The sequence below is a fragment of the Mauremys reevesii genome, unplaced genomic scaffold (genome assembly GCF_016161935.1).
Source record: "Mauremys reevesii isolate NIE-2019 unplaced genomic scaffold, ASM1616193v1 Contig57, whole genome shotgun sequence".
In the NCBI taxonomy this organism is placed as follows: domain Eukaryota; kingdom Metazoa; phylum Chordata; order Testudines; family Geoemydidae; genus Mauremys; species Mauremys reevesii.
The window spans coordinates 206,698-230,089 of NW_024100870.1; the positions used below are offsets into that span (position 1 = coordinate 206,698).

The 23,392-nt window shown below is 44.2% G+C and overlaps 2 long non-coding RNA genes across 3 annotated transcripts; both read left to right on the plus strand.

The window, feature by feature from the left end:
- Window positions 1-1,379: 1,379 nt before the first annotated feature.
- Window positions 1,380-23,109, plus strand: LOC120394417. 2 transcript variants are annotated; one of them, XR_005592281.1, is made up of 3 exons: window positions 1,380-1,397; window positions 22,495-22,533; window positions 22,983-23,109. It is a non-coding gene; the product is annotated as an uncharacterized LOC120394417 (long non-coding RNA). The 2 variants fall into 2 exon arrangements; XR_005592280.1 differs by lacking the exon at window positions 1,380-1,397 and adding an exon at window positions 21,598-21,615.
- LOC120394420 lies at window positions 18,803-20,490 on the plus strand. Its single transcript, XR_005592284.1, has 3 exons — window positions 18,803-18,861; window positions 19,315-19,449; window positions 20,445-20,490. It is a non-coding gene; the product is annotated as an uncharacterized LOC120394420 (long non-coding RNA).
- Window positions 23,110-23,392: the final 283 nt, after the last annotated feature.

Here is a 23,392-nt window from a genome sequence, read left to right on the forward strand (position 1 = left end):
CTTGTAGCTACAGGCCAGGGAGGGTGGAGGAGCTGTGAACACCTGAATTTGCACAGAGTCAGAGGGTGCCCCTAAAGGGACAATGTGGCAAGTGAGCTCTAGATGACGAGGAGCAGAAATAAAAACATGTCAACTCTTAAATGTGGTGTGGACTTCCATGACTCACACCCTCTCATGCCTCACTTTAGCCCATTGAATGGTGGGGTTTGGAAAGAAGAATGGAGAGGGCTGGGAACTGGCCAGCAGCACCATGGGAGAATGCAATAATTGCCGTTAATTTTACAGACACCCCAGCTTGGTCCACTCTTAATGTCAAGTCCCTCTGAAGGACAAGCTATTGAGCTCAAACCATGTCCCCCGATCTCCTCAATTCGGTAGCAGCTGTCTTCCCCATCTAATGAATGCCTTCTCTCTTTTTTCAGCAACTCTGCGCAGCCAAAGAGCAGCCATATTACTTCCTCTCCTTTCAGAGGGTCAGGAGGTAAGTGATTTCTACAGTTCTCTAGGGGAGGATTGAACTGAATGACTGAATGTGCTGTTTGCTGCACCTTCTTGCATTTTTCAGAGGATGTCTTTTTTTTTAGCAGCAGCAGCATTCAGTTTGCTGAACGATTATGAAACATTTAGTGCTTCTTAAAATCTCCTTGTGCCTCTTTGGAGGCCACATCCTGCATTTCCAGCCACAACAAACTAGAACTATATTTCAGAGAAGACAAAGAGGATGAAATGTTGACTGTGTGACCCACTGCCATTATACTATAGGGGGAGGTGGAAGAGAACTTGCAAACATCCAACCCCACAGCTTGACATGCCCTCCACAGCAGTTCTCTATTCCCATGCTAGGCAGCTACCACCAGTGGCCATTTGGAGACAGACAAGGGAGATCTGTCTGCTTGCAGGAGATGCAACATAATTAGTATCAAACCAGCCTCACTTTTCTCAGCATTGTTTCCTTCCTTACACTGCCAGGATTGGTTTTTGCTCTAAAGAGAAGTGATGCTTTACAACCAAATCACTAAGGGTGTTTGGTACACATGAGATGTAAATAGTATAAGAAAGAGCAAACCATCTTTTGCTGAGTTATTATGGGCAGGGATAACTGAGAAATATGTACAGTCATTAATGAAGATGAGAATGAGGAATTCAGCACTTCAGTCACTAAGGTGATTTCTTTTTCTAACACCACTTTAGAATCAAGGGAGCTGCGTGAGCGCCTGCAGGTCTTCTAGGCGGAGAATTATACCAAGTGAATGTGTCAACATTTGAGAAGGAACCCCTCTCCCAAAACACTTGATGTTTAGCAGACTAATATACTTCTAGGCTGTGTGACATTAACCCTGCTTTCCCTTCTCTTTCAGGCTCCTCATGGAAATCCATGGGTCCAGCCCACCTTTAAAGTAAGTAGCAATGACTGGTGCCCAAGGGGAGGGAGAGAGGATGTAAAAGATCAAGCAGGATCCTATTTCTTCCTGGGTCCCACAGCCAAGGGACATTCCAACTCTCTCTCAGATCATCTCTTTTCCCAGTTTCCAGCAGGTCATCTTCATGGAATGCTCTCCCAGTTCATTGAAACACAGTAGAGAGGCTTCCATCAGGGTTTTATTCCTATCCTTTTCTAAATATTGTCTCAGAGGAGGCTGTTGTACCATAGCTGGTTATAGTTCTATGGGTATCTATACACCACACAGTGCTAATACCATGGGAATGGCCTTTGTACAAAGAAATCCATTTAAAAGAGAAGGAAAAAGCCATTTGTCCCTGATGTCTCATCATAGCAAAGACTCTGAAACTTCCTTCTTTTAAAGCTATTACTAAGTTCCTGTTTGTTGCTTTTTGTCTTCCCAGCAGTCACCAGATGAGAGACTACACACCACCAGGGATGGTCCCCGTGGCCATGCCGTTTCAAATTCCACCACATGATGTCTGGCAGGTAAACTATACTGCAGTTCTGAGCCTTCCTGCAAACTCTATACTATACCAGCACAAAGAAACAGCTGCTATCGGGGATCAAAATCCATCTGCATTCTCTCCGTTCAAAACCAGTGCTACTGGAGCGGCATCAGTCCTGTTAGTCTGTAGCCGCATAAAAGAACAGGAGTACTTGTGGCACCTTAGAGACTAACACATTTACTTGAGCATAACCTTTTGTGGGTTACAGCCCACTTCATCGGATTCATGAGGTGGAAAATACAGTAGGAAGATAGATATAGATATATATTCAAAGAGAAGAAAAAACTTTTTGTAGTGGTAATCAAAATGGTCTATTTGCAGCAGTGGACAAGAAGTTGTGAAGACCAGTGTTTGTGTGGGTGGGGTGGGGGGGGGGGGAGAGAATAAACATGGGGAAATTGTTTTACCTTGTGTAATGACCCATCCACTCCCAGTCTTTATTTAAGCCTTATTTAATGATTTGTGTCCATTTCTTCTTTTCCGTAGAGACTGTCTGGTTTGGCCAATGTACATGGCAGAGGGACACTGCTGGCACATGATGGCATATATCATATTGGTAGATGTGCAGGTGAACGAGCCTCTGATAGTGTGGCTGATGTGATTAGGTCCTATGATGTTTCCCCTGAGTAGATATGTGGACAGAGAGTTGGCAAGGGGCTTTGTTGCAAGGATAGGTTCCTGGCTTAGTGTTTTTGTCGTGTGGTCTGCGGTTGCTGGTGAGAATTTGCTTCAGGTTCGGGAGCTGACTGCAAGCAAAGACTGGCCTGTCTCCCAAGATCTGTGAGAGTGATGGATCATCCTTCAGGATAGCTTGTAGATCCTTGATGATGTGCTGGAGAGGTTTTAGTTGAGGGATAATGGGGCGGCTACTGGTGTTCTGTTACTTCCTTTGTTGGGTCTGTCCTGTAGTAGGTGACTTCTGGGTACTCTTCTGGCTCTGTTTATCTGTTTCTTCACTTCAGCAGGTGGGTATTGTAATTATAAGAACACTTGATAGAGATCTTGTAGGTTTTTGTCTCTGTCTGATGGGTTGGAGCAAATGCGATTGTATCGTAGAGCTTGGCTGTAGACAATGGATCGTGTGGTGTGGTCTGGATAAAAGCTGGAGGCATGTAGGTAAGTAGAGAGCTCCGTAGGTTTCCGGTATAGGGCGGTGTTTATGTGACCATCGCTTATTAACCCTGTAGCGTCCAGGAAGTGGATCTCTTGTGTGGACTGGTACAGGCTGAGATTGATGGTGGGGTGGAAATTGTTGAAATCCTGGTGGAATTCCTCAAGGGCTTCTTTTCCATGGGTCCAGATGCTGAAGATGTCATCAACGTAGCGCAAGTAGAGCAGGGGCATTAGGGGACGAGAGCTGAGGAAGCGTTGTTCTAAGTCAGCCATAAAAATGTTGGCATACTGTGGGGCCATGCGGGTCCCCATAGCAGTGCCGCTGATTGGAAGGTATATGTTGTCCCCAAATGTGAACTAGTTATGGGTGAGGACAAAGTCACAAAGTTCGGCCACCAGGTTTGCCGTGACTTAGAACAAGTGCAAGGAAAGCAGGGGCGTTAGGAGACGAGAGCTGAGGAAGCGTTGTTCTAAGTCACGGCAAACATGGGGGCTGAACTTTGTGGCTTTTTCCTCACCTATAACTATTTCACATTTTGGGACAACATACCCCTTCCAATCAGCGGCACTGCTCTGGGGATCTACAACCTCTCCTGAAGGAAGATCCATCACTCTCACAGATCTTGGGAGACAGGACAGTCCTGGCTTACAGACAGCCCCTCAACCTGAAGCAAATTCTCACCAGCAACCACAGACCACACAACAAAAACACTAACCCGGGAACCTATCCCTGCAACAAAGCCCTTTGCCATCTCTGTCCACATATCTATTCAGGGGACATCATCATTGGACCTAATCACATCAGCCACACTGTCAGAGGCTCATTCACCTGCACATCTACCAATGTGATAAATGTCATCATGGGCCAGCAATGTCCCTCTGCCATGTACATTGGCCAACCCGGACAGCCTCTATGGAAAAGAAGAAATGGACAGAAATCAGACGTCAAGCATTATAACATTCAGAAACCAGTCGGAGAACACCTCAGTCTCCCTGGTCACTCGATTACAGACCTAAAAGTCGCAAAATTACAACAATAAAACTTAAAAACAGACTCCAGCCAGAGACTGCTGAATTGGAATTAATTTGCCAAATGGACACCATTACATTAGGCTTAAATAAAAACGGGGAGTGTATGAGTCATTACATAAAGTTTTGATTACCACTACAAAAAGTTCTTCTCTCTCCTGCTGGTAATAGCTCATCTTAAGTGATCACTCTCATTACAGTGTGTATGGTAACACCCATTGTTTCAGGTTCTCTGTGTTTATATATCTATATCTATCTTCCTACTGTATTTCCACTACATGCATGCGATGAAGTGGACTGTAGTCCACAGCTTATGTTCAAATAAATTTGTTAGTCTCTAAGGTACCACCAGTACTCCTGTACTTTTGCAAATATAGACTAATATGGCTGCTACTCTGAAACCTGTCATTATGCAAGTCACTGAATTCAGCCGTATGGAGTGGAAATTCATCATTTTCATAAAATCTCGCACAGATACAGACAGACATCATCTTTCTTTCCAAATGCAAACGGATGGACATCATATCAAAAGGACTGAGGGTAAAAAATCCATTACAATCGACGTATCACACAGACTATGCTGACAGATTGTGCCACACACTCTCAAAGAAACTGCGGAACCACCTGACCAACATCCTATACAGCAAACAGGGAAAGATTAAGAATGAACTCTCCAAACTGGATACTCTCATCAAAAACCAACCTTCCACACAAACTTCCTCGTGGCTGGACTTTACAAAAACTAGAGAAGCCATTTACAACACATTTGCTTCTCTACAGAGGAAAAGGATACTCAAGTAGCTAAACTAACTACATACCACAAGGGGCCACAACAGTGGATCCTTAACAAACCCAACAATATTGTTAATCTTTCCAGCTATTCTCTTAGCCCAGCAGAAGAGTCTGTCCTATCTCGGGGCCTCTCCTTCTGACCCTCCACGCATTGTTTCATGTTCTCTGTGTATAGATAGATAGATAGATAGATAGATAGATAGATAGATAGATATCTTCCTCCTGTATTTTCCCCTGCATGCATCCCATGAAGTAGCATGTAAAAGCTTATGCTCAAATAAATTTGTTACTCTAAGGTGCCGCAAGTTCTCCTGTTCTTTTTGAGGATAACTAATCAATCTCTGCACTAGGAATGCTGTAAGATGCTTCTCTCTGCTAGGACAGAAAACTCGGCTTTGCTAAAACTGTTCTCAGTAACCACACTGCAGTGAGTAGCCTGTCCTCACGGCGCCAACAGTTCACTTCCTTGAGCACCCCCAACTTAGGTCATAACCACACTGCACATACTCCTCTCCTCCTTCCCCAGCCACCTGTACAGTTTGCCCTCTGTCTATTCCAAGTTCTGGAACGGAAGTAAGTTATCTTGTCAGCAAACACCCCCCCCCCCACCATCTTAACAGGGTGGCATTGTCTGATGCTCAAACTCATGCTGCAGCATTTTCAGTGCAGGGTGTCCTATCTGATCGAGATATCCGCTGTCAGGCTCAGGGTATAAGTACTTCTTGTCAGAAGCCTTCCAATGCTCCCTGAAACAGCAGGTGGCTATGAGGAGGGTTTTCCTCACTCTGTTCTCCTGTTTTAAAATGTGAAGGAAACATTCAAGAACAGCAGTGCTGTTACAAGACTCGCTCTTCCAGAGACACCTCCTCATGTCAGGGCCCAGCACTGCAGCAACTTCAGCCCATCTCCTCCTTCACACTCTGGTTGTCTAGGATGGGGACTCGGCCCTCCAGCCAGGTCACATTCAATTCCATCCCCTTTCTGAGGTAACCAAAGTCCAAACCAAATGATATAGCCCACAAATCAAAAGCAATAAGCAAGATCTTCTACCCCACCTGGGCCCGTCATTAGTTCCACTAGCCACATTAACAGAACATAAGCTCTACCATTCTTGAGCTCAAGTCTCTACAAACGTTTCACCACCAGCTACCCCTCCCATGTTCCACAGTTTTTCCCGCTGGGGGCTGGCGGGGGGCAGGGGGTGGCAGGGGCTGGCGGCGGGTTGCTGTGGGCAGGGGCGGCTGTGGGCAGGGGTGGGGCAGGGTGTGGCTGGGGCTGGCTGGGGCAGGGGCTGGCTGGGGCAGGAGCTGGCTGGTAGGGGCTGGCTGGGGGCAGGGGCTGGCAGGGGGTGGCTGGGGGCAGGGGCGGGCAGGGGGAGGCTGGGGGCTGGGGCTGGCGGGGGGCTGGGGGTGGCAGGGACTGGCTGCGGGTAGCTGGGGCAGGGGCTGGCTGGGGGCAGCGGGCAGGGGCTGGCTGGGGGCAGGGGGTGGCTGCGGGTAGCTGGGGGCAGGGGGGCAGGGGCTGGCTGGGGCAGGGGCTGGCTGGGGCAGGGGGGTGGCTGTGGCAGGGAAGGCGGGGGAGGGGCGCAGATTCTCACACGGGGGGAGGGGCTGGGAGCAGCAGGACGCAGCCGGGGACTCACCAGGCAGCAGCAGGAGTCCCAGGGCCAGAGGTCCAAAGAGCAGGAGCAGCAACAGGGCCAGGAGGCAGCTCACATGGCTCTCGCAGCACAGCGCAGCGCCCCCCGGCGGCCGGGAGGAGGAATTACAGGCTTCCCAGGCAGAGCCCATCAAAGCTTCCCTCGCAGGGAAGCTAGTTAACAAGCGGTTCTAAAACCGCTTCTGAATTTAACAACGGGTTCGCGCGATCTGGTGCGAACCGGCTCTAGCTCACCCCTGCTTGTTGGCCAACTCAGCAGTTCCCAATACTGTTATAAACTAACCTTGTTGGGGCCTTTTCCCAATACCACTCTGCATCTGATCTTGCTGCACAGTCAATAAGTTCAGATGGCTTGAGCCCAACAGAGACAGACGTCCTCACGGATAGTCCTCCTCCGATACCCCAATAGAGATTTCAAAAGGTCTCATACCTCTCATGTGGCGCCATGGGGTTTGAAGGGGAATGATCCGTAGTAGCCGTCTGTGGGTCCGTGGGTGTTGCCATCCCGGACGAGCCCCCAACTTGTCGGAGAAAAACTCAGTTCTCGCTTTTTCTTTTGGGTGCAGCAAAATCAAATACTTTATTATTTCTCCAGTAATTACAATGGAGGGAGAGAGTGCCATAGGACACAGGGTCGCCCCAGTCCAGGACAGGTCTCTCAACTGGTAAACAATTACAGCAAGCCTTTATACTTTTGTTACAGACAATAACTAGCAATAATACAGACAATAAAGAGCAACAACTTCATTTTGTTTATACATAAGCCATTCTGCTATCTTGTTTTCTCACTCCTAGAAGACACCAGGCTGCATATTTGGTTATCAGTTACAAGGTCGTAATAACTTTTTACACAGTTCTTTCCCTCTGCCTCACACTATCCTTCCTTCTAGAAGTCTCACGTCATTAGGGTTACAGCTGGGCTAACTCTTGCTAACTGACTGACATGCATTAAGATCCCCGTCAAATCCTTATTAATTCTTTCCCTGCTTCCACACCCTTTACTGGCAGTCCAGCAGGTCCAGGAGTTAGCAAACTCCGTGGGGAAAAAAAGGGAGGGGATCAGGGGGTTCCCTAGCTCGAGGTTTGCTGCCATGTTGGATTGCGATTCTTACCACGGCAGGTTAAACACTCACCAGATCAGCGGTCGGGGTCACCAGTGTTGTCAGAAGTGTTGTCAGAGTGCTACCAGTGTGGTGCTCTGCTTTCTCCAATGTTGATATCACTCGGCTGTGTGCGTGTGTTCCCTCTGTGTGCTGCCCCAGCTCTGCGCAGATAGCTGACACAGCAGACCCGACGAGAACCCCCAATAACCACAGAGTCCAGTAAGATGTAAAGTCACGTCGACTAGGTTTATTGCAACCTCGGACACAATTGCAGTTCCCTGTAGGTTTCTTAGCCTAACTCAGGGCATACTACGAGAAAGTGCCTCTTGGCAATGGACCCGGCTCAGTCAGTGGCGGGACTTTCCACTGCCCCCTCGGCCAGACAAAGACACCGCCCCAGGGATGCATTCTTATACACAGATACAAACAAGTTACACATCACACCTGACGTATGAGGTACAATCCCTCCACGTAGCAAGGTACAACCCCTCTACGTATTAAGGTGCTGCCTTTCACCTTGTACATGTTGGTTCGATCAAAACAACTCTATCCATCATATTACCCTTTTGCCCCTGTCCTTGGGATGGGCCAGCCTGTTCTTTGTTATCTGTGTGGAATGTGCAAGTATGTGAATGTTCTGATATCTAGTGTTCAGTACCTTTTAGGTATGTATCTTCTTGCAGCATCAGCCCTTTCCTTGCCAGCTTCTGTGAGCAGGGCCTGCCTCTGGCTCACAGCTTAACTTTGCTTTATGTTAGCAAAGTCTTGACCATTACTTTAGTTTAGGCCTCAGGCCTCATACCAGGCCTCTGATACCAAGGTTTATATCTCAGGGCCTCCTCTTACTACATGGGGAAGAGGGGAACATGACAGATGGCTTTGATTAAGTATTTTTCTTTTTATTTCATTACCTTTATTTAGCATTGAGTGAAGACACTATTGCATGTCTTATCTCGGCGGCAGAAGAGAGATACTGACGTGGTTAAACCACAAAATTCTGTAACTGCTGCTCACAGCCCGAGATGGGTGTGCACGTGCCACCCAAATAAATATTGCTACTAAAATGTTCTGATTACAATGCAGGGACACAGCTCTGTCGACTGCGTTAATTATTATTGTTAATTATTATTTATTATTAGGATAGAAATGTACAAAGCCTGGTCTATTTGGAGCAATTTTCAAATTTGTCAGGATACTATTGATTTTAAAATCCTATTTTATTCTCTAAATTTTTAAGCATTTAAATGAAGTATAAATCAGCTGAATTCATTTTGGGACAATGGTGCAACAGGACTGGGGCTCCCTACTACATTCTGAAATTGCTAAAAGAGCTAAAATTACTGAGCTGAGATCACTGAGTGCTCTGTTAACTAGTGGAGGAGCCTGAAGATATATTGCTAAGTGGCTGGCAGAGCGGAGCAGTTTGCAGGAGGGTTGGAGCAGCCCACGGAACAGTGAGCAGAGCGGAGCAGTTTGCGGGGACGACTGGAGCTGGAGGAGCGGATCGGCTGGTGGAGCGGAGCCATTCATGGTGAAGGCTGCAGCAGATCTCCATGGAGAGGCGGGGCAGTCGGCCTCGGACCACGTAAGGTGCCTCTTAACACCTCGTGTGCCCCACCCTTCCTTTTCACCCAGGCTGGGGGGGTAAAACTCTGCAGATGAACTTTTGAACTCTGGGGCGGCACTGACCAGGGACAAAGACTTTTGGCTTGTTGGACATTGGGGTGATTGGACTTAAGACCCTGAGGGGAAAAGGAATGTAGGTAAAGGAATGTAGGAATGTAGCCGCTGAATGTAGGTAAAAGGGTCATAATGTATGTGAATGTAGGTAAAAGGGTCATAACTGAATGAATGTAGGCTAAAGGTTAGGAAAGTTTTAAACAATGATTGACAGATAATGGCCCACATGGGCTGACAGGCAGCTAGCCAACAGAATGTAAACAAGTAGGATGATATAACAGATAACCAATGAAATGCTGAGTCTAAAAATAGATAGAGTTCCCAGGATAAAAGAAATGTTTACTTTTTTTGTGGAAAACAGAGGTAGACTCGCCTGAGAAGCGATATCTGTATAACACATGGCAGATTCCCTAACAGGACAGATAACAGTTTGAGTGTTTTTGTGGAAAACATAATTGTGGTCACGACGAGAACCAAAAAACACAATCCTGTAAGTGAGAGGATAGGAATTAGAGTTATAATCTGCATTCCCGCCATAGTCTCCGAGTTAGCCAGGGAATTTAGCACTCAGGTATTATTATCTGGCTAAGTGTGCAAAATAACATAAAAAAATGTCAGCAAAGAAAGGAAAATTGAATGGTAATAAATTTAGGTTAGGAAAAATGGGGTTAGAGGATTTTGTTTTAAAATATCAGAATGGCCCTTGGAAGCCTGGTGCTTTTATTGGACCTGATGCATATCGCCAATTATATGAGCAATGGGATAAGCCTAATTAAAAAGGGAATCTGTACAGGAGGCCCAAACAAAAAGGAAAATAAAAGGCTGCCCTACAGGGTTAACAAAAATGCTTTAACACATGAAGCCCAGGCTATAGCCACGCAGAAAGAGGCAAGTGAGGCACATAGACCAGGACAAGATAAGGTAGGAAGTGGCGGAGTGAAAACAAAAAGTGTTAGATGGGCAAGCTGCAGTGAGAGCTGTGCTTACAGATGTCGAGGAGGAAAATAAGCTTAGCCACGAGGCCTGTCAGTGCCAAAATTATGCTCTGAAAAGTGAGTTGCAAGTGAGAAAAGGAGCGAGAGTGGCAGCAAAGGGGCCACAAGGGAGAAATTGGGATGGTGATTTCCCCGGCTTGCACAATAAAGAGGAAGGACCAATCCTTGGGTTAGGGAGTCCTCCAATTTGTACAATGAGGGTGTAGCGCTCCTCTCCACCTGGTTACCTCCTTTAATGCCAATCCGCTTACAGGTTTCGATGAACAGGGCTGGGTTCTTTTGGATCCCGCCACCCATTCAGCAGGGTGTATCTTTTCTCTTTTTTTTTTCCCCTATGAAATTATATGGTGGTGCCTCCACCTCCTCGCTTCTTCCTGGCAGGGTCACCAGGGCAGCTTGGGCAGAAAACTCCACCTACAGAGTAATCTCCACTTACTTGCCAGATAGTTGGAGACTTCCAAGAAATAACACAAACACATAAGAATATGTTCCACACAATAATTATCTTAAACAGGAGACAAATACAACATAACAGGGTGAAACACTATTTTTAGGGTCACCCGTGCCCACACTGAAAATACCTGTGACTCGATGGAACAAGTGTAAAATTAGTGTCCTGTTGGTACGCGTACTTTGCTGGGGCCCTTGATGACCTATACAATTCTTCTCTGCAGTGGTTAACCAGTGTGGCTGACTGGGTTCAGTACAGTCCAAAATACAAAAGAAAGAGCGGCCATCCCCGAAAAGGAAGATTGAGAAGGTATCAGTTTCCGACAATGGTCCTCAGCAAAGAGGGGGCCAACAAAATAAAGGAAGGTCAAAGTTCTAATAGGGGAAAATGGAGAGCCCTTGATTCATTCAGGAGTTTGGTTTGGAAGCGACTATTGTGATATGAGAGAAGGGACCAAACTGACAGGTTATCTATCCACTGCCGAGCTGCTCGAAGCTGAGCAGATCAGAAGGGAGCTGAACCCCACCATCAGAGAAGTAGCCTACGGAGGCCAGATGCCCCCAAGCTCTCCAGGGTCAACACAAGATCATGCCGATGGCATATTTTCATCAGGATACCTGGGGAGCCCTACAAAAGATGTGAAGCTTACTAATGGAAAATATTACAAGGATTCAATAAAGCAGAGAGTAAAATTCCATTTAAAAATAGTGGAGTGTATAGTTGTTTAAAAAGAATAATCAAATTATCTAGTTATCATTAGAAGTCTTGCAGTTAGACTAGTAAGTAATCCCAATTCTCTGTCTTTACTTAGGATAGAGGAATTACCAGAAAAGAAAAGAATTCAGAGGAATGGACCAGGAGTTCCAGGAGCAGGCAAGGATTGGTACAGTTTACAGATTCTGTTTATTTCAAGAGCACCCCCTCTTTAAAACTATGTCCAGGAATAGTAGCACAGCTCATGGTGGATTAGTGGGGAAGGCCAATGACTCAAGTAGTCATTGAGGAAGGTGTTTATAGCCAGTGGTGCTATCTGAATAGGGAGGCCACTTGCTCTCATCGAAGTGTCCCAGATAGTAACCAATGAATGTTTAGAAATGATTCCCCAGTATCCTGGAAGACAATATTTGGGATCAATGGATATAGAAGTTTAGTCCCCTTAAGTTCTTTTATGCGATTCCAGATAGGGACAAAAGATTTACAAGGATGATTTTTGTTAAAGAGCATAGGAAACTATGGTGTTATCGGTATTGATATTAAACAAAACCTCAATGTTACAATTGATTTAGTAAATAAAGGTTCTCTGGAAAGTTACACATTTTTACTAGTTGTGTATATTGTTACAATTGTTCTTTCATTATTTGTTTAAATAACAAACTATATTTAATAAAAGAAAGCTTTGGAAAAGAAGATGAGTGTTGTTTTAAAATGAGGAATGGGATACCAAAAATCCAATGTGTATTGATGAATAAGAGGAATGTAATTTACTTTTTACACTAGGAGGGGATAAAACCTTTGTTTATTTGGAAGACGGAAGTGTGTTTTCATGTTAGAAAACCTAGTGACATAAGAATTAAAACAGAAAATGTCATGTATAGGTACAGGTATGTACCTTGTATACTAACAAAGCATTCAGAGAATAAAAGCGGGACAACAAGAATATACCGTGCCCCTATTTAAAAAAAAAATAACCAAACAAAAAAAACCCAACCAACAAACACAAAGAGCACAACCATTACAGCTCCAGAAGCATCTTGAGAAAAAATATTTGGGATTGTTAAGAGATACTAGTTTAGTTAAGAAATATTACCCCAAATTAACAATCAATTGAAAGTGAAAGATATCAAATTAAAAATGAAAATGTATTCATTAGGCTAGACTAGGTAAAAAGAAAGAAGAAACTAATAAAATAGCCCTGAGAAATGTGATCAATATTAAAAAAGAGAATAAAACTAAAATGGATCTTGCACCCACAAGAGTGACAGATAAAATAAAGCCAGTCCCACTATCGATTGATCGTTCGATAGATAGATAGATAGAAAAGGGGGGCATCAAAATGGTTTCACGTCTCTCAACTAAAGTAATAGGAGGAAGATTCTGAAAAGAATTGCAAATATAACTGTGTACCTAGTTGTTAATCGAATGTTTGGACTCCGAGAGAAGTGAGAAGATTTTTCTATTATTTCTTTTATAGGTAAAAGAAGAACACGTCCGACCCAGATGATACCAGATAAACCGCTGGGACTAGGTGATCCTAGTGTGCTGTTAAGGGGAAATTCGTATCCTAACTCAAAAAAATTAAATCGTGATTAATCGCAGTTTTAATCGCACTCGTAACAATAGAATACCAACTGAAATTTATTAAATATTTTGGATGTTTTCTACATTTTCAAATAGATTGATTTTGATTACAGCACGCGTTCTATTAATATTTTTATTACAAATATGTACCCTGTAAAACGATAAGCAAAAGAAATGGCATTTCTCAATTCACCTCATACAAGTATTCTAGTGCAATCTCTGTCATGAAAGTGCACCTTACAGGTGTAGAGGCATGTTCCAAAAAATAACTGCACTCAAAAGTAAAACAATGTAAAACTTTAGAGCCGACACGTCCACATGGTGCTACTTCTTGTTCAGCCAATCCCTAAGACTAAGAAGTATTTTTACATTGAAAGGAGATAATGCTGCCCACTTCTTATTTACAATGTCACCTGAAAGGGAGAACGGGCATTTGCATGGCACCGTTGTAGCCGGCGTTGCAAGATAGTCACGTGCCAGATGTCCGAAATATTTGTATGCCCCTTCATGTTTCAGCCACCATTCCAGAGGACATGGTTTCATTCTGATGACACTCCTTAAAAAGATGTCTTAATTAAATTCGTGACTGAACTCCTTGGGGGAGAATGGTATGTCTCCTTCTCTGTTTTACCCACATTCTGCCCTATGTTTCATGTTCTAGCAGTCTCGGATGGTGACCTAGCATGTTGTTCGTTGTAAGAACACTTTTACTGCAGATTTGACAAAATGCAAAGAAGGTACCAATGTGAGATTTCTAAAGATAGCTACAGACCTCAAGCCCAAGGTTGAAGAATCTGAAGTGCCTTCCAAAACCTGAGAGGGACAAGGCGTGGAGCATGCTTTCAGAAGTCTTACAAGAGCAACACTCCGATGCAAAAACTACAGAACCCAAACCACCAAAAAAGAAAATCAAACTTCTCCTGGTGGTATCGACTCAGGAGGTGAAAATGAGCATGCGCCAGTCCTCACTGCTTTGGATCATTATGGAGCAGAACCCGTCATCAGTATGGATGTACGTCCTCTGGAATGGTGATCAAAGCATGAAGGCACATATGAATCTTTAGCACATCTGGCATGTAACTATCTTGCGACGCCAGCTGCAACGGTGCCATTTGCACGTTTAACTTTCATGATAAAGAGATTGTACTACAGTACTTGTAGGAGTACTTGTATGAGGTATTGAAAATTACTATTTCTTTTGGGGTTTACCGTGCAAATATTTGTTAGAAAAATATGAAAAATATCAACTGAGCACTGCACACTTTGTATTCTACATTGTAACTGAAATCAATATATTTGAAAATGTAGAAAACATCCAACAATATTTCAATGAATGGTATTCTATTATTGTTCAACACCGCAATTAATCGCAACTAATTTTTAAAATTTCTTGACAGCCCTACTTCCTAAACAAACGAAGGATCCCCAAACTTTTTGGTTTGCATTAGCCCCAAAGGACATAAAAACGTGCTTATTGTAGAGGCTTTGATTATAGAGGCTTTATTATCGAAGCTTTTCATGTGTGTTTCTCTTGGGGCTAATGCAAGCCAAACATGTCCTAACAATTAAACCCATTTCAGCTCCCAGCCCTACACTCTGGAGTAACAAAAGACAATGCCATTGCCTCTCCTAGCAACCACACCCAAATCATCACCCAAACAGACAAAACTAATTCAACTTCCCCTCCCACCAAAAAAAAAAAAAAATTACTCCTAAAAAAAGCAACTCCTCCAACTCCCCCAAACTCACCCCAATCACAAAAAGGAAATTCACTCTCCCTCTTGTAGCCCATAGAACCAGCTTTAGCATTTATTTTAATTGGCAGTAACAAAGGAACCTACAGGCTTCTAGCCTACAAGACACTGGCTGCAGCAGTTAGCATAAGGCTTGAAGCCTTCCAAGTCTGGCTCAGATAAATGGCTGAACGGTTGCCCTTAAGTTTGGGGAACTGGGAACAGAGTTTGAAGGAGAAGTCGGTCCATAACAACACCAGCGACCCACATGAACATGAGCTAACACCAGCTTTTGGATATCTTAGGATAGAACATCTGCAGAAGTCTGACCAAAACAGTGCCATGGCAACGAATTGATGTCTCTTACAAAAAGCTGAGATCGTTAATAAACTAACCTAGAGGAGAAGGGCAACCCAACGTGAGCAGAGCGAGGACATTCAAATAAGGAAGAGGCACGAAACTCCCACTGAATATACATCGGACATAGTGGCATCAGCATAACATATGATCAAAGTTGTTACCCAGCCTGCCTGCAGGAGGAAAGAGAAATGTAGCCCTTGGGAGATACTAGGATGATAGCCACTGGTGATGATAAGGAAGGTGATGGCTAGCATATCAGGTTGTTCTCCAAGGATGGTGTGAGTATATGGATGTTCAGATGTACATTCTGTATCACCTCTATCTACCTTGCTGGGTTAGAGTGTTTGTGACTTTGCTAAATGTATTAACTACTGTAAATGCGGAAGGGTTCCTAAAATGTAAGTGTTGCAACTGTGCACATCAGGGTTCCCAACTAAATAGGAATTTTAATCATACTAGGCCTGATCTTGGGACAAGAACCTGTCAAACCTCAGAGAGAGAACTGGGAATTCTGAAGTAATCAATAGAATTAAGAGAAGATTCATAGATTGGGCCAAACCCTCTCCCTACTTCTCACCAGTGATCCAAATCAATTGAACTCTGCTCTCAATGCACCCCTAGAGCACAAAATAATTATTTGGCCCTCCCCCAAAGCATCCTAGGAATGAAAAACACACTGCTTTACCTAAAAAGAAGAGTCTAGGTGCTTTTATCCCCATTCTATCCCTGGGGCAGGGTTGTTCAGTAACTTTGGCAAGTCACAGACAACCAGGAGCATAACTACAATGGGAAACCAGCTCTCCTGATTCTCAAGCTCCTCTTCCAAACTCCGCTAGAATTAACTACGGTCCCAGATGTTACTAAATCGGAGGCTGAATGCAGACAGACACAACAGAAGCCAGGTACTTTATGCTCCTGTGCTAAGCTCTCAGGATCATAAATTCAAAAAAAGGGCCTCGGTCACTTGAACGAAAGAAGCATCACTGTCAGATCTCCTTAACATTTGGGCTTTTATCCTCTTTCTGGGCTAGAGAGAGCAAGATAATCACAAAAACTTGGGCAGACCAAGCAGTGATGCACACATACATAAGACCCAACATATTCCCCTGGTAGGAGTTAGCACCTAGTTGTCATGGCGATTGTGGTACAGCTTTCATTATGGCATCACCGGGCTCACACATAGCTACTGGGGCACTGAGCTCAAGTCAGTGCTCAACAGCCTCTGGGAGAACTGGTTGGCGCTGAGGGATATTTCAATCAGTGTGAGACTTGGCAGACAGGCCTGTGATAGAAGTAAGTGAATTTTTTCAGATGGCCAATGTAACACAGCAGTGTAAGCTATATACTAATTGAGTTGTGGTTTCACAGGGGTCTCAGACTAGTTAGGAGTTCTTAAAACATTTCTTCTGTCCTTGTCAAGCTACACTATGCCCATGTAACACACAAGGAATAAATACAAGCTTGTAACTCAGCATGTGAGCAATTTTAGCAGAATGTCCACTGGCATGGTGAGTCCAACTATAGTATAGTCAGTCAGAGTTCTCTGCTCACTGATACATTTGGACAATAAAATCCAAAATCCCATTGACTTTAATCAGATTGTGGCTTTCAGAAAATGTCCACATGGTGGGTCTGTGGGGGGGAGGGGGAGCTGTACTACATCTGGAGATTCAGCAGGAATTCTCACTCATTTGGGCTCTGGTGGGTAGATTCGGGATTAAGCAAAACTCCTCACTCACTTCAGGCATTGATTAACATTAATTTTGGCAATCCTCGACCTTTGAGGTGTCTCAGTTTATTCATCCTGAAAACGGGGATAATGGTAAGTATTAAAAAAGTTATGAATTAATTATTCTTTGGCATTTTGAGGTCCTTGAAAGCACAATGTTTTGTTATCTAAGGGGCTAATTCCAAACCAATTGCATTCATTCAATGGTGATCCTATGGACTCCAGTGAACTTTCAATCACACCCTTAGTGTAGAAAATGTTATTAATATCATCTATATTTATTCACAGAAACAGAAAGTGATTTCTTTCATAGCTGATAAATATCCTAATATCATCACTGAGTCTCTGTTTATCCATCTTTAAAACAGAGATAATAGTTACCTACTCCACAGTGTACATTCTGGCTTAATAATTGTTGCCACTTTTAAGAATCTTGGAAGCAAGTTAGTTGCTAGCTGAGTGCAGGCACTTTGACTAGTATCAAAAAAGTCCTTCTTGAAAAGTTCGGTCTTTAAGGACATTTATCAATATTTCCTTAAAGACACCAACCCTTTTGTAAGTTCCTATTGGGCTTTGACTGGACTAGTCTCTAGAGAGGGCACTATGATCACAAAGGCTTGTGTAGGCAGGGCAAGGCTGTATGTCCATTGCCCTTTATGGAGATCAGACCTGGTTGGCATGGCACACCCTCATAATGAAGTCCCCTGGCCCAAGACCAGCCATCAGTGCATTCAGCTCAGGTCAGTGCTCAGCTTTGTATCAGGAAGAGCTGATTAGTGGGTTGCTGAATTGTAGCTATTTTAGAAGTTCTGCCCGCTTCCTGGGTTAGGGATTTCAGACATACTCATGAGATACCTAAGGCAGCTCCTAGATGATCTGAGGGCAGCACCCTGTGTATTATCCAGTTCTGTGGTGCATGATGGGTACATCTGGGAAAGGACTGGTCAAAGAGCACATGCTGGAATGCAGCCCCTAGGGCTGCATATGATGACGTTTCTTTACATAAGGGCTCTGGGAGAGTTAACGGCCACAGCGAGGCAGAGGAGTTATTTCACTCTTGGTTGAAAATGCTGGTTTGTCATTTATTTTGTGGGACATTAACTGAATTGAAAAAGCAGCTGGTGTGTGGGGTAAAGAAGCTACATGCCTTTCCAAGGGCTACCAGCCTAATTGTGGACTTCTCCTGAAGGAACTAGCAGAGCAGTCCATTGTCACACTTGCTCACTGGGGGAAACAGTTTGACTACCAGGCCCAGCTGCACAAATCACATCATTGCTGGATAAATTCCTGTCCTGTGTCATTTATGAGGCGATAATCACCTGGGGGAAAGTCCTTCGAATGTCGATTCTAATCCCTTCCCTAGCTAGTGATCAAAGGTTTGTATGTATTACCAATCACCAGAGCATCTATGGATTTTGCTCCTGCAGAGTACAGTGATAATAAAACAAGATGACAGTCATGATGAGAAACGTACCCTTTCCTGAGTAGCTTCCTTGCTGATCAGGTTTGGGTGGAATTTGGCTGATCATCGACTCTACCCCTCCTACTCCCACCCACATCATTTCAGATTCTCCACTATATGAATCTCCCATCAATTCAACTAACTCCGTTCTTCTTTATCTATTCTCCATGGACCATCAGAAGTAAACACAGCCCTTTCTGATGGTTTGAAGAAATAAACTCAGTACAAAGCAAAGCAGTATCGAGAAAGTACATGAAAGGGAACTCTCTTACAAGAATATCTACAGTGTGGAAAATAGAGAATACACTAATTTAAATCATTTCTCAAGATCTCCAGTGATGGAACCTCAATTCCTATTCTAGGCAATTTACTCCTTTTGTCAGAGATTGCCGTTTAACTCCCTAGAAAATTTGATTAATGTCTAGTGTGAATGTCTCTTTTTATCCAGTTACAATCGGAGTACCATCAGAGGAGGATGGATTACGTGAAATCAACGCTAGATTCTTGGTAAGAAAAGAGTTTTGCATTACACACACTATATCGTGTGGGCGGTCGGGAAAGATGAGCGTCAAAGTCGCATAGTTAAGCCAACAGTCTCCGAATGGCACAGAGGCTGACAGCTTCCCAGATAACCCTGCAGGCAGCTCTTAGTATAGAACGAATCATGTCTCCTTCTTAATCTGTCTCCTTCTTAATCTCTTGACTGTTGTGTTGCTGAATGTCTGGGTTCCTCTCAGAGATCCCGTTCCTCAATATCCTTTTTCTAGGTACCTGAAAGGTGCATTAAGCCACTATTTTCAATGGGGTTTCCCGTTCAATATTAGAGTCAGCAATGATTTAGCTCCTCTACTCTTCACTGTTTTCCTTCTAGCACTGTCCCTAAATTGCTGTGCTTATTGATACTTTATTATTATTATCGGGAACTCACTACTAATATTTTGTTGTTTCCATTTTATTTAGGATGAAGGCGCCATCGAGGGCCAGACCCCATCTCCGCAGTAAATTTGCTGCATCCCTCTGGCCCCTCACTGCCTTCTTTATGCCCAGTGAAGGCGCCTTATATGCCACAAAGGCATATCAAGCCTCATTCAGCAGGTAATTCTGGGATCAGCTTCCTCCTCCCCTGAGTATCCAGCACTTCGGGGAGCCGAACTCCCACCATTCGGAAAGTGTGGATGCAGCAGTCATTGAAAAACACTTCCCACAGGCAGAGATCTCTATCCTGCCTAGACCCCAGTCAAGTCTGGGTTTAAAATACTCTGGGAGGGCTCAGGCCCTCAGCATTGACTCGCTTTTCAAGTGATGAGGCTCCTCTTCAAAGAGGAGAAAGAAGGGAGTCAGGGACAGAAAATGAAGTACTCGCATCTCTAGGTTGATGACAGTTTCACTGTTTGTGTTTCACTGTAGACTGTAGGGCAGGCTCAAGGTGAGGAAGACAACTACTATGTTGTCAGGGTCTTTATCAAGCCATTTCTACTGTCCAGTCTGGGGAAGGAGCAACAGACAGTTCCTTTAAAGAGCCCAATAATCACTTGTAAGGAGAATATTCCTTAAGATTCAATGCCTCTGAGTAACGTCCTACCTCCTCCTGATGAGATGGAGTTTTCTCCTTTGTGACCAAGAGCAACAACAATAGCTCACAGATGTTAAGGTCAGAAGGAATCATCGTGATCTGACCTCATGCACATTGCAGGCCACAGAACCGCAGCAACCCACTCCTGTAATAGGCCCCTAATCTCTGACTGAGTTACTAAGGTGTGATGGAACAAGCACCTGCTGTGATGGCTGAAGGCCATGGAGGGTTAGGCAGCCATTGGAGAGGAACACCAGTGAGTCTCTCGCCCAATGACGTGATATGAGACTTTGGAGATACTTAGGAGATTGGTTTCAAACATAGGCTTTGATATTTCTGCTAGTTAATAAAATACAGCTTTCATTGGAAAACGGAAGGAAATTGGATTAACAGGGATCTTACTGGGAGGTGGGATCATGTGGTGTTGTTAACATGGATCATATCATATGGGAAGCAGGAGATAGAGAAGGGAATTGCTCCTGATGCTAATATTTCCTTGTCGTTCATTTTATTTTAGGATGAGTGCTCCCTCCTGGGCCTCTTTAAGAAATGACCTTCCTTTTCCTGCCCCCGGTCTGTCAGAGGCACAGATCTACAGCCAGTACATAGCTTTGCTGGAAGAGAGTGGACCCTCTGCCAGAGAGTGAGCATTAGGATTCTTTGTCTGTGTGCACATGGAGAGGGAGGGCAAGTGGGTAGATGTACATATACATACAAGGTTTTGAGTGCAGACATGGAATACGGTTGCCACCCTTCTAAAAAAATGCACTCACAAGACAAATTCTCTGCAGTTGTTTTAGGAAAGATGGGGTTTTGTCTGACCACCAACAGGCCCCAACCATTCTTCCTCCTCTTAACATCTTCTTGCAATGCAAACAGTCCTTTTCCTCCCTCCCAACCTCATCCTGCTACTATCTGTGTAGTGATAGTCCTATTCTCTCCTATCCCTTTCCTTTGCTGAGTGGGAAATGTCTTTTTTTTATTATATCATTTGTGCAATGCTTCGATGGCTCAGTCATTGCTATGGCAAACAAGTTAACTGCCAATGTCTGCAGTTGGATCTGCCCTGTTCCTTACTATCCTGAATAACTAAGAACTGAAAAGGAGAGTTAGGTGGAGGAGTTTGAACAAAAATGGTAGCATCCAAGAAACAACTATGGAATCTTTCAATTAATATCCGCTGGGAAGATTACAGGATTGTCTGTGAGCTTGTAGCTACAGGCCAGGGAGGGTGGAGGGAGCTGTGAACACCCTGAATTTGCACAGAGTCAGAGGGTGCCCCTAAAGGGACAATGTGGCAAGTGAGCTCTAGATGACGAGGAGCAGAAATAAAAACATGTCAACTCTTAAATGTGGTGTGGACTTTCCATGACTCACACCCTCTCATGCCTCACTTTAGCCCATTGAATGGTGGGGTTCGGAAAGAAGAATGGAGAGGGCTGGGAACTGGCCAGCAGCACCATGGGAGAATGCAATAATTGCCGTTAATTTTACAGACACCCCAGCTTGGTCCACTCTTAATGTCAAGTCCCTCTGAAGGACAAGCTATTGAGCTCAAACCATGTCCCCCGATCTCCTCAATTCGGTAGCAGCTGTCTTCCCATCTAATGAATGCCTTCTCTTTTTCAGCAACTCTGCGCAGCCAAAGAGCAGCCATATTACTTCCTCTCCTTTCAGAGGGTCAGGAGGTAAGTGATTTCTACAGTTCTCTAGGGGAGGATTGAACTGGATGACTGAATGTGCTGTTTGCTGCACCTTCTTGCATTTTTCAGAGGATGTCTTTTTTTTTAGCAGCAGCAGCAGCATTCAGTTTGCTGAACGATTATGAAACATTTAGTGCTTCTTAAAATCTCCTTGTGCCTCTTTGGAGGCCACATCCTGCATTTCCAGCCACAACAAACTAGAACTATATTTCAGAGAAGACAAAGAGGATGAAATGTTGACTGTGTGACCCACTGCCATTATACTATAGGGGGAGGTGGAAGAGAACTTGCAAACATCCAACCCCACAGCTTGACATGCCCTCCACAGCAGTTCTCTATTCCCATGCTAGGCAGCTACCACCAGTGGCCATTTGGAGACAACAAGGGAGATCTGTCTCCTTGCAGGAGATGCAACATAATTAGTATCAAACCAGCCTCACTTTTCTCAGCATTGTTTCCTTCCTTACACTGCCAGGATTGGTTTTTGCTCTAAAGAGAAGTGATGCTTTACAACCAAATCACTAAGGGTGTTTGGTACACATGAGATGTAAATAGTATAAGAAAGAGCAAACCATCTTTTGCTGAGTTATTATGGGCAGGGATAACTGAGAAATATGTACAGTCATTAATGAAGATGAGAATGAGGAATTCAGCACTTCAGTCACTAAGGTGATTTCTTTTTCTAACACCACTTTAGAATCAAGGGAGCTGCGTGAGCGCCTGTAGGTCTTCTAGGCGGAGAATTATACCAAGTGAATGTGTCAACATTTGAGAAGGAACCCCTCTCCCAAAACACTTGATGTTTAGAAGACTAATATACTTCTAGGCTGTGTGACATTAACTCTGCTTTCCCTTCTCTTTCAGGCTCCTCATGGAAATCCATGGGTCCAGCCCACCTTTAAAGTAAGTAGCAATGACTGGTGCCCAAGGGGAGGGAGAGAGGATGTAAAAGATCAAGCAGGATCCTATTTCTTCCTGGGTCCCACAGCCAAGGGACATTCCAACTCTCTCTCAGATCATCTCTTTTCCCAGTTTCCAGCAGGTCATCTTCATGGAATGCTCTCCCCAGTTCATTGAAACACAGTAGAGAGGCTTCCATCAGGGTTTTTATTCCTATCCTTTTCTAAATATTGTCTCAGAGGAGGCTGTTGTACCATAGCTGGTTATAGTTCTATGGGTATCTATACACCACACAGTGCTAATACCATGGGAATGGCCTTTGTACAAAGAAATCCATTTAAAAGAGAAGGAAAAGCCATTTGTCCCTGATGTCTCATCATAGCAAAGACTCTGAAACTTCCTTCTTTTAAAGCTATTACTAAGTTCCTGTTTGTTGCTTTTTGTCTTCCCAGCAGTCACCAGATGAGAGACTACACACCACCAGGGATGGTCCCCGTGGCCATGCCGTTTCAAATTCCACCACATGATGTCTGGCAGGTAAACTATACTGCAGTTCGGAGCCTTCCCGTCAAACTCTATGCTATAGCAGCACAAAGAAACAGCTGCTATCGGGGATCAAAATCCATCTGCATTCTCTCCGTTCAAAACCAGTGCTACTGGACGGCATCAGTCGTGTTAGTCTGTAGCCGCAAAAGACCAGGAGTACTTGTGGCACCTTAGAGACTAACACATTTACTTGAGCATAACCTTTTGTGGGTTACAGCCCACTTCATCGGATTCATGAGGTGGAAAATACAGTAGGAAGATAGATATAGATATATATTCAAAGAGAAGAAAAAACTTTTTGTAGTGGTAATCAAAA